The sequence below is a fragment of the Sceloporus occidentalis genome, unplaced genomic scaffold, assembly GCF_023333645.1.
Source record: "Sceloporus occidentalis isolate IW3139 unplaced genomic scaffold, rSceOcc1.0.p SCAF_237, whole genome shotgun sequence".
Classification (NCBI taxonomy): domain Eukaryota; kingdom Metazoa; phylum Chordata; class Lepidosauria; order Squamata; family Phrynosomatidae; genus Sceloporus; species Sceloporus occidentalis.
Window position 1 is genome coordinate 807,550 of NW_028317217.1, and position 10,144 is coordinate 817,693.

A 10,144-nucleotide genomic window follows, 5' to 3' on the forward strand; every position below is an offset into this window, starting at 1 on the left:
AGAAGGTGAAATGAGAGATCACACTCCTGTCACCAATCTAGGTGTTCTTCTTTACATCTAGAGTGGTGAGTAAATACAGAATTGGACTATAAAACTTTTAATCAGACACATAAGAGACCAGATCTGGGTTCAAACACTTTGTATGTAACATTTATTCTAACATTAGGGACATTCATTCTACTATATTACATATCAAGAGGCCTCAAATCATGCACACATTCATACAATGCTCATGCACACAAATCTTCCCAGAGGTCGATCAGTTTTCTGAAAGAGCAATGGGTGCCAGTTCCAGCTGATTTTGGCACACTAGCACCATGGTTTTGAATATTCCTTTATGCTTTTCAATATGTGCATCATTTTTCCTGATGAGTGACTTCTTGTTCCCATTCCGTTCTTCTTCTGGTGCTCTTTACATCAAGTTGTGTTATACACAGTCCATTCTTCTTTTAGTACATTCGTTTTCATGTCCTTGCATTACGGTGTCTTTATCTTTTGCACATTCCTTTTCGACTCAGCGGTTTGAGCTTTTCTTGCTTCTCTGTGCCAGATCCTTCATCTCATACTTCATCTTCTAATTCTGTCACAATAACACATAACACACCTACCCACCATGCTATGTCTTCCTGTATGGCAGGGGCTTGGACTAGATGGCGCTTGTGGTGCCTTACAGAGCCAGAATCCTATAAATCCATGCTTTGTCATCCTGTGTGTCGGGGGTTGGACTACATGGGTCCTGTGGTCCATTCTTATTCTAGAATTCTATAAAACAACAACAACAACAACAACAACATACAAAAATCAATAATTTTATGAACAGAAAACCCTTACAAACCAAATCAGAAGGGCTTTTATCACCAATGCATTGAAAATATTTTTCTTGTAATACTTCTTAACAAAAACAGTGTTAGTTCACTGCTGGCATTTATGTGGTTTCTCTCCTGCATGGACTCTCTGATGTATCAATATGTATGACTTCGAAGAGAAACATTTCCCACAATGCTGACATTTGTATGGCTTCTCTCCTGTGTGGACTTTCTGATGTCTCACTAGGGCTGATTTCAAAGAAAAACACTTGCCACAATGCTGGCATTTGTTTGGCTTCTCTCCTGTGTGGACTCTCTGATGTTTCACTAGGTCTGACTTTGAAGAAAAACATTTCCCACAATGCTGGCATTTGTATGGCTTCTCTCCAGTGTGGACTCTCTGATGTTTCACTAGGTGTGACTTCTGAGAGAAACCTTTCCCACAATGCTGGCATTTGTATGGCTTCTCTCCTGTGTGGACTCTCTGATGTTTCACTAGGTGTGACTTCTGAGAGAAACCTTTCCCACAATGCTGGCATTTGTATGGCTTCTCTCCTGTGTGGACTCTCTGATGTGTCACTAGGCATGACTTTGAAGAAAAACATTTCCCACAATGCTGGCATTTGTATGGCTTCTCTCCTGTGTGGCCTCTCTGATGTTTCACTAGGTTGGACTTCTGAGAAAAACCTTTCCCACAATGCTGACATTTGTATGGCTTCTCTCCGGTGTGAACTCTCTGATGTTTCACTAGGTTTGACTTTGAAGGAAAACATTTCCCACAGTGCTGGCATTTATGTGGCCTCTCACATGTATGGACTCTCTCAAGACTGACATGTTCTTCTGAAAAAAAAGAAGAATGACAGACAAGACTGACTCTCCAAATTAAGAGAGGAATGTGTTACCCCCAGATTTAGCCACCTGTTAACCCTTCCCTATTTGATATAAAATTAATAAAGTTGGAGTGGGTGACCTGAGCATGACTCTGCTGCAGATGCCCTGAATTTAGCATTTCTGCAGGTATGGATCCCTACTCATAGGAGGTAGCAAAGAAGAGATTGTAGGAGAACCTGCCTTGAGAAAATGAGTGGATTTAGCTGCATGATCCATTTATGTCTGTAGAGGGTGAAGGGATTATGGCTAAGGAATGGGACTGGAAGGAAATAGTCAGAAAAAGGCTCTGAGAATCAGTGTGCTAATCCCTTTTGTCTGAGGTACTTGCACCAATAATAATAACGATGCTGATGATTTATTTATAGCCTGCCCAATCACAAGGAATCCAGGTGGGTTACAACAATAAAAATAAAGAGAATAAAATAAAATACAAAAATAAATACAATACAGTAAAATAAAACAGAGCGACGTGAGTTACAGTAAAATTCACAGTTAGGCCTGATGGAAATCGGGCCTGTCTTTTTCACTCCCTCCCAGGTCTGGTGATGACAGTTGGGGCGGAGGGAGGGCTTTTCTTTTTGAGGCCAGAATATAATTTCAATTAAATTTAGTTTAATTCTTCTCATTAATTTAAGAGAAGATTTGGTGGACAGAGTGAAGTAAGTCACAGTAAATGGGGAGAGCTTAAACCAAGCCCTCGTTGCATTAAATTTGGTTTCAGACCATTGTCTCCTCACCCAGGAAACATTCTAAAGCAATTTAAACCTTTTCATACCCTCAGTTTCTGCCACTAAGGAACAATTACAGCATAAATATCTGCTCCTAGTGGCTGTTTTTCAGCCTCAGTCCAGTTGCAGGCAGACACTCTGCACCCTATTGCATGGGGTAAGAAAGCCAGGGTACCTTTCCCAAACAGAATTTTAATTTGGGCTATGTCCGGGTCCAATCTTATGTAAATCACTGCTGAATCTATTGGCCAAATCCATCCCAGATGTAGCCTGGGTCCGAGGCATGCTCAGCCATCCCCCTCTTTTTTAAGCGGAAGCTTCCAACATTAATAACATGGCTTCTGAAATGCTGCGGGGATTTGGGCTGAATCCAGGATGGATTTGGATGGTGGATTCAGCGGAGATTTACATATGATAGGACCCGGATACAGCCCGAATCAGAATTCAATTCAGAAAAGTTAAACTGGCTTTTTTATCCCATGCGATAGGATCCTCTGTCGGTTTACATGGCTAAGCACCTCAATACACTCTCCAACCCCACTTGCCATGGGAGCTATTTATTAACTTCTCTCCCCATTCCGGATTCTCAGCAACTGGGATTGAGATCCATCCAGGCAACATATTACCATTAGCAAAGTCTTACATTTATTCACCACTCCCACCTTTGTTACCTAATTCTCTGTGTGCATGTGTGTGCATTTTGCCTTTCAAATGCCTCTGGAGTTCTGTGTGATTGCAGACCTGCTATAGCTTTGCTGGATCCTGAGGTCACTGTTGCCTCAATCAAACTATATCTCCCCTTTGAGCTAAGTATCTAATTCCCCTAAAAGCATAGCACTTGCAGGTGTCCTCCCCAGCATTTCAGGTAAAAAAGGGCCTAAGCAAGCTCAGGTAGGAAAAAGAAACATTAGACAAAAAGGAATTTTTGTGTTGCCCTTTCCTCTCTTCATAGACATTGTTCATAATTGCTAAATGGAAGCCCTTAATATGTCTCAAAACCAGGGCCTATGCCGGTTCTCACCAGTTCAGTTCTGAAAGCCTGTCAGGTTGGTGGCTGCCTCCCAATCCTCAAGGCCCCTCTCTTGACCCTTCTCAGAGGTCCCTTCCTGTCCACACAGAGCTAGGCGATCCTGGCTTTGCTCCTGCCTTCCTCTCCTGGCTCCCAGTGGCCTGGTCCCCTTCCCTTTCTCCCTCTGCTCTCCAACGTTCCCTCTTGCCCATCCGCACTGCTTTACCATTTCTCCTTCAGCATCTCTTTCCTGCCTTTCTGTTTTTCCCATTCTCTCCATCTCTCTATCACAGACACACACCCACAGCATGTGATGCACAAAAGGGACACTCTGAGTCCCATTTGTTCAGAAAGGCAGGATAATCAATATACAAATAAGTCATTGGGAAAGGAAGAGCAAGGGGGCTGGGACCTGGACTCCAATTTTGGTGAGGGTCAAGTGCCAGCCTTAAGGCATCTATAAGACAGGGATGGGCTAATGTTGGGGGTGGGGGGGTCACACTGGCCCACAGGGGATCTCAGGAGCAACCTAACATTGTATTGTCTGGGGGTGAAATGAAATACTATTTTGCTCCTCAATATCCCACAGCATCCTTTTGGGGAAAAAGAGGCCATTTTGCCACTATTGGGCCCTCTCTGAGCTATTGTAGGGTCAAGGGAGGCCTTTTCCCCAAGAAGACTCTCCTGAGCCTGATAAGCCTGGAAGAAGGGCCAAAAAAGGCAGGAGACTTAGGCCCTTTCCAGAAGGGCACCCTAGTAGGTACTGTGTGTGTACTAGGGTTGACGGGGAGCATCTCTTTCAGATGCCCCCAACTCTAGTATGTACACAGTAGGTACAAAATGTTGGCACCCATTCTACATGCAGATGGTGGTGCCCCTTAGGACGTCACGATCGCGCTGCCTCCAAACAGAGTGGCATGGACGTGACGTCCTGGCGTCGCCAAAGGGCGCTTGTGGAGCCCTTTCCGCGGCGCAGGAAGGAACTCCGTTTCGGAGCTCCTTCCTTCATTTGTGTCACTGGCACAGCCTTTAGAAAGCTGCGCCAGCGATAGTAAAGAGAAAGGGGCTGAGGGCCCCCTTTCTCCTTTCGCCGCCACTGTTGGGGTGTCCTTGGGGTTTGAAGCCCCAAGGACACCCTTTCCAGGCCGCGGCCTGGAAAAGCAGCGGATTGGGGCCTCAGGGCTGCCACTGTGGCAGCTGAGGCCCCGATCTGTTGATGAAAGAGGCGGGTACAGGCCACCCCAAAGGGGCGGTTTTTAAACAGCCCTACTCAGGGATGTGCTGAGGAGCATTTGGGGGTGAAAAGCATTTATCTCCATAGTTCCTTCCCCCAGAATCCTAGAATTGGCAGTTTAGAATGGGATATTTAGAATCCTTAGAAAGTGGAGAGCAATAGTGCCTCACCAAACTCCAAATTCCAAGATTACACAGGATATTGTTATGACAATTAAACTACGTGTGAAAGTAGCTTAGGACTCATAGTAGACCACAAGTTGAACATGAGGCAGCTAAAAAGGTCAATATGATCCTAGGCTTTATCAATAAAAGTATAGTGTCTAGATCAAGAGAAGTAATAGTGCCACTCTATTCTGCTTTGGTCAGGCCTCACTTGAAATAACCCTGTGTCTAGTTCTTGGCACCACAATTCAAAAAGGATGTTGAGAATCTGGAGAGTATCCAAAGGAGGGCAACCGAAACAGTGAAGGAACTGAAAACCATAAAGCCCTATGGGAAGTGGCTTAGGAGCTGGCTATGTTTATCCAGGAGAAGAGAAGGTTAAGAGTAGATATAATAGCTCTGTTCAAATATTTGAAGAGATGTCACATTGATGGATCAAGCTTGCTTTCTCCTATTCCAGAGAAAAGGAGAGGAAAAGTGGATGCAAGCCACAGGGAAAGAGATGCCACCTAAAGATTAGGAGGAACTTCCTGACAGTAAGGGCTGTTCGAGAGTGCAGTATACTCCCTCAGAGTGTGGTGGAGTATCATTATTGTTATTATTGGCCTGGTACAAATGGGCGCATTGTGGCATGCCGGCGGTGATTTTAGGGTTCGGGAACGCACAGTAACCGCACACTCCCAAAGCCTAATACTTATGGGCAGCACAATCTTGATGCAGTGCCATCCATACGGCACACGCATTCATGATGTGTCTTGTGTGACACGCCCAAACAGCACGGCGCATAAGATATATCACCGTGACGCCCCAGGGTGCAAATGGCGCCTTGGTGGCATCACAGGAAGGAGCTCCATTTCTGAGCTCCTTTTGGCTGCAGATCGTTCTTGCGGCCATGGGGTTGCTGCGGCAATGATCCAGAGGAGAAAGGGACAGCCTCTGGCCACCCCTTTCTTCTAATCTGTACTGAGTCATTGTTATTATTATTAAGATTTATTTCTAAAGTGCTACATCTTTGGAGATCTTTAAACAAAGGCTGGATGACTATCTGTTCGGGGTGCTTTGAATGTGTATTCCTGCATGGCCAGGGGTTTAACTGGATGGCCCTTGTTGTCTATTCCAACTCTATGATTCCATAATTCTAAAGTGGAAACATAGCACCATGACAATGTAGTATGAAAGGACCCTCAGTCTTCACAGGAAGGGCAGTGGAGTCAAGTTCCTTACCCCCAGAGGCCACATTCTCATAATTCTCCATCATCACATCGCTGTACAGAAGTCTCTGCTTCTTTGTCAAGAGTTTCCATTCATCCTCGGTGAAATATACTGCCACATCCGCAAAAGTCACCTGCAATAGAAAATAGCCCTCATCCAGAGAGTGACTAATAAAAGGGGAGGAAAGCACATGGTGCATCCCAAATATTATTTCATTACTTCACAATTCAGCCCAAGAAACAAACTTTAAATAATGTTAGCAAGCAAAAAGCTACTGCCTTTGAAATCCAGTTTGTATCGAATCTTTTGTGGAAGAGAAAACTGAATTTCTCAAGCAGCCTCCATGCTTTTGCACAGGAAAACTTGTAAGTGTTGATAAGGTAAAACATGCCAATGCTGTCCCAATTTAAAAGATATTTTAAAACTTTTGTTGGAGGTAGCAACCTCAAATAGTACAGGTCCCATCCATTGGCCTTCTCTTTATCATTCTCCTGTGAAGCCTAAAATATGGTATATTCACATACATATAACATATCAGATATCATAGTTTTGTGGATTTGGGATGATACTGCTATATGGCCAGCATGGCTCCCCCTGGATATGTCAATTGCATGTGTGTGTGTGTGTGTGTAGGATAAAATCTGGGAAGCAAAGCTCTGAGTTTCTGACATTCAGAGCAAAGCTCTGAGTTTCTGGGTGTCAATAGGAAGGTCTTTTCACATTATCCTGTTTCCCATCCATTTCCTCCTGGGTTCACCCCACTCCATTTTCTTCCAGAGCCCCCCAGCTCTCTCTCCCCTCCAAGGGACTGACTGGGTCTGTGGCCTTCAAGTATGGCCTCCTTTGGAGGAAATGGTGAGCTAACAGGGAGGGCTGAAGGACAAACTCTGCCAGAGCTGGAGAACCATGGTGGCTGCATTACTGGCTCTGGTTGAAGGTGGGGCAGCCCTTGTGGAGGGCGAGGAATGCCTGGAAAAGACACCCCAGCCCCACCATCACCAGACACATTGAGGTTAGAAGTCAGGTGCTCTGCCTTCCCTGAGGCCATCTCAGTAGCAAGAGCCCCACAGAGTGAGAGTCCAAAAGGACAGGGGGCTACCTGGGTCTCGGACATTTCCTATCCCTTCTTGTTCCTCCCAGGAATGGTCTTGTGCAGTTGCTTGCATGGCCAGAGGAATGTAGCCCATAGCAATGTGTTGTGGCTGGGAAGACCCATTTCCATCCCACTGACCACTGGGGCTGAACTCTGAGGGGGTGAGAGGAGAGGGTCAGGGGCTGTTGCCAGAGGAAGGGGCACAGACCAGGTTCAAAGCTGCAATATATTTCACACAGTTGGTCTCAAGGGTGCTGCAAAATCCCTCTGCACACAATCACTACATCTTGTAAGTATAACCCACCCAATCATATTTGACTCACTATTATTCAGTCTGAACCATCAAATGATTTTCATTACAATGATAAGGGCCTGAATCATACTATTAGTCTCAGCCCAAGAAGACCTATTGATCCCATAGGATTTACAACCACGTGTGGAATAAGCTGAGTTTCACAAGTATTGCAGTTTCACATAAGCAAAACTGTCTCTGGTCCTCGCCAGAGTAGACCCACTGAATCAGCTGAATTTACCTATCTGTTGAAGAATCGTTTAGTAGTTGATTGAAAGGGTCTATTCTAGCTCGATATACACAATATATAATATATAAACCAAAGATAAGGTATAAACAAAATAATTTAGGCTATGGCTGGGATACTGAGGATAGATTAAGATATTGACTTTCCCAAAACATATACAGTCCGTCCTTGCCTTACGCGGGGGATCCGTTCCGGATCCCTCTGTGTAAGGCGAATTCCGCCTATGGTCAAGCCCCATTGGAAATAATGGGGCTCGTGCGCGGCGGCACGGGCGCGCACGGGGCGCAACGGGCACGCGCTCCCATTCAATTGAATGGACGCGCCACCCCTTCCACCCCGCGCGCGCCCCGCGGCTTGAGCGCGTATGCTCAAGGCCGCGTATGGCGCAGGCGCACTGTACTACATTTAGCCACCAAAGAATTATAGTGCATTTATGCATTTGTTGCCAAATTTCAGTGGCAAATGTCATATTTAAAAAACAGTTCTGGAGAACACTGTGGGCTTGAGGGCCACATTTTAGATCCAGATACGTTCCCCCATATCCCCCAACATTTCACAGATGGGAAAAGAAAGACACATGTGGACAAACAACACCAGAAGGTGGTCAAGATGGCCAAAGATGTTTATGAGGAAGGTCACAAAAGCGGGCAAGGGCACAGCAGTTTGCTTTTGCCTCAGACTTCTAGCAAGGACAAGTCCCTGCCCCCTTCTTTCCTCTTCTCTCCCCACTTTTGAGTTGATGGGGTGAAAATTCCTTGGCACTCATTTTGTAGGAAATGAAGTGAGCTGAGGACAAAGGGGAAAGTAGGAGGAGGAGAACAAAACCGGGACATTTTTGAAAGCCCCTGAAAAAGTGGGGTGACAGAGGATTTACCAGGACTGTCTCTGCCAAATTGGGAGAGTATGTTCTCCACTTGCTTTCATGAGCTGGTCCAGCAGTGAAATACATGATACTAATAACCAGGATGGGGACTCACCAAAGAGATGTTGTACCTCCGCAGCCCTTTTCTGTTGGAGCGCAACTCCCTCCGCTTGGCCTCTGTGTCGGCCATTAGGAGGGCAGGGGTCCTGGTGGTCTTGCACTTGGGTCACTTCCAGCAAGAGAGGTCCCAAAGCCGTATCCAAGGAGGCCGAGATGAAGGTCCTGAGAAAAGGGACCAGGGTTAGGATTGGCTTGGCAAGAAACCCTGCAGAACTCAAAGACACAGAGAACAGCATCCTCCTGGTGACATGCACAGGTGACATATGCCTCTTTTGGGCTGATGCAGAGGTGGGCATCCCCTTCCTCCCTCTGCACCAAACAAAGCTCCCCAGACCTAGCATAGATTCACTGCAGCTCCCCTACACAACAGATACTCCATGCCTTCTTAGAGTGATGGGGGATTAGGGGATGGCGAATTGGAGAGGGGCCTGGTTATGTCCTCATAGCTAGATGTGAAAGGAGTGCATCATAAATAAATAAACAAATAAATAAATAATCTGCTGAAACCTTCAGAGGTCCCCAGTGCTTTTCCCCAGCATCAGCCCCTTTCCCAAGAAGGCTGCATCCGCACTATAGAAATAAGGCACTTTGACACCACTTTAACTGCTCAGTGCTATGGAATCCTGGCATTTTACCTTTGGGACAATTAGCCTTCTCTGCCAGAGAGCTCTCATGCCACAACAAACTACAAATCCCAGGATTCCATGGGATGGAGCCAGGAGAGTTAACACACTTTAGAACTGGATTATTTCTGCAGTGCAGATACAACCTGAGTCGGTTTTAAAAGGGTAGAAGCACCCATGTCTTGTTTTTACCTTCCTAATAATGGTTTTCCTTTAAAAAAAGTAGTTTGTATTTCAGTCTAATCCATATTCTTCTTCTTGTTGTTTGTTTGTATGTTTGTTTCATTCTTGGTAATATGAGTTATTCTAGTGTGTCTCCTTCCTTCTTCCCTGAAAATCTATTAATAAGGAAACTGGGGAGGCTTTTAAAACCTCCCAAAGGACCCACTTTTGGCCTTTTTTGGGGGACTAGCCTCCTCTTAGAAGCCAAAGACAGATGTTTGTGAAGAATAATAATAAGGCTTGTATTAAAACTATCCTCCCATTTCTGATCCCTTTTAAAACCCTTGTTCCCCAGAAGGAGCAGAGCTGTGTAATAAGAAACCTATCAGGAAATATACACAAAAGACACACAAAGAGACACACTTCCTTCCTTTTGGCCCAAGGAGCCTGGCCTCCTTCTGACTCTGGAGCCTCAGGAGAGAAAGAGAAGCCTCTGTTCAACTGAGGCTCAGAGAAGGTTCCAGAACATTATTCCCCACAGTCACAAACAGCACAAAATGGCCATAAGAACACAAAATGGCTGCTGGAACACAGAATGGCCACCTCCACCTCAGCGCTTGGCAGTTGGAGGCCTCAGCACAGCAGTGAAGCCTACCCTTCCAAGCCTTATCCCTCTCTGTCTCCGTCTCACTCACTCTTCC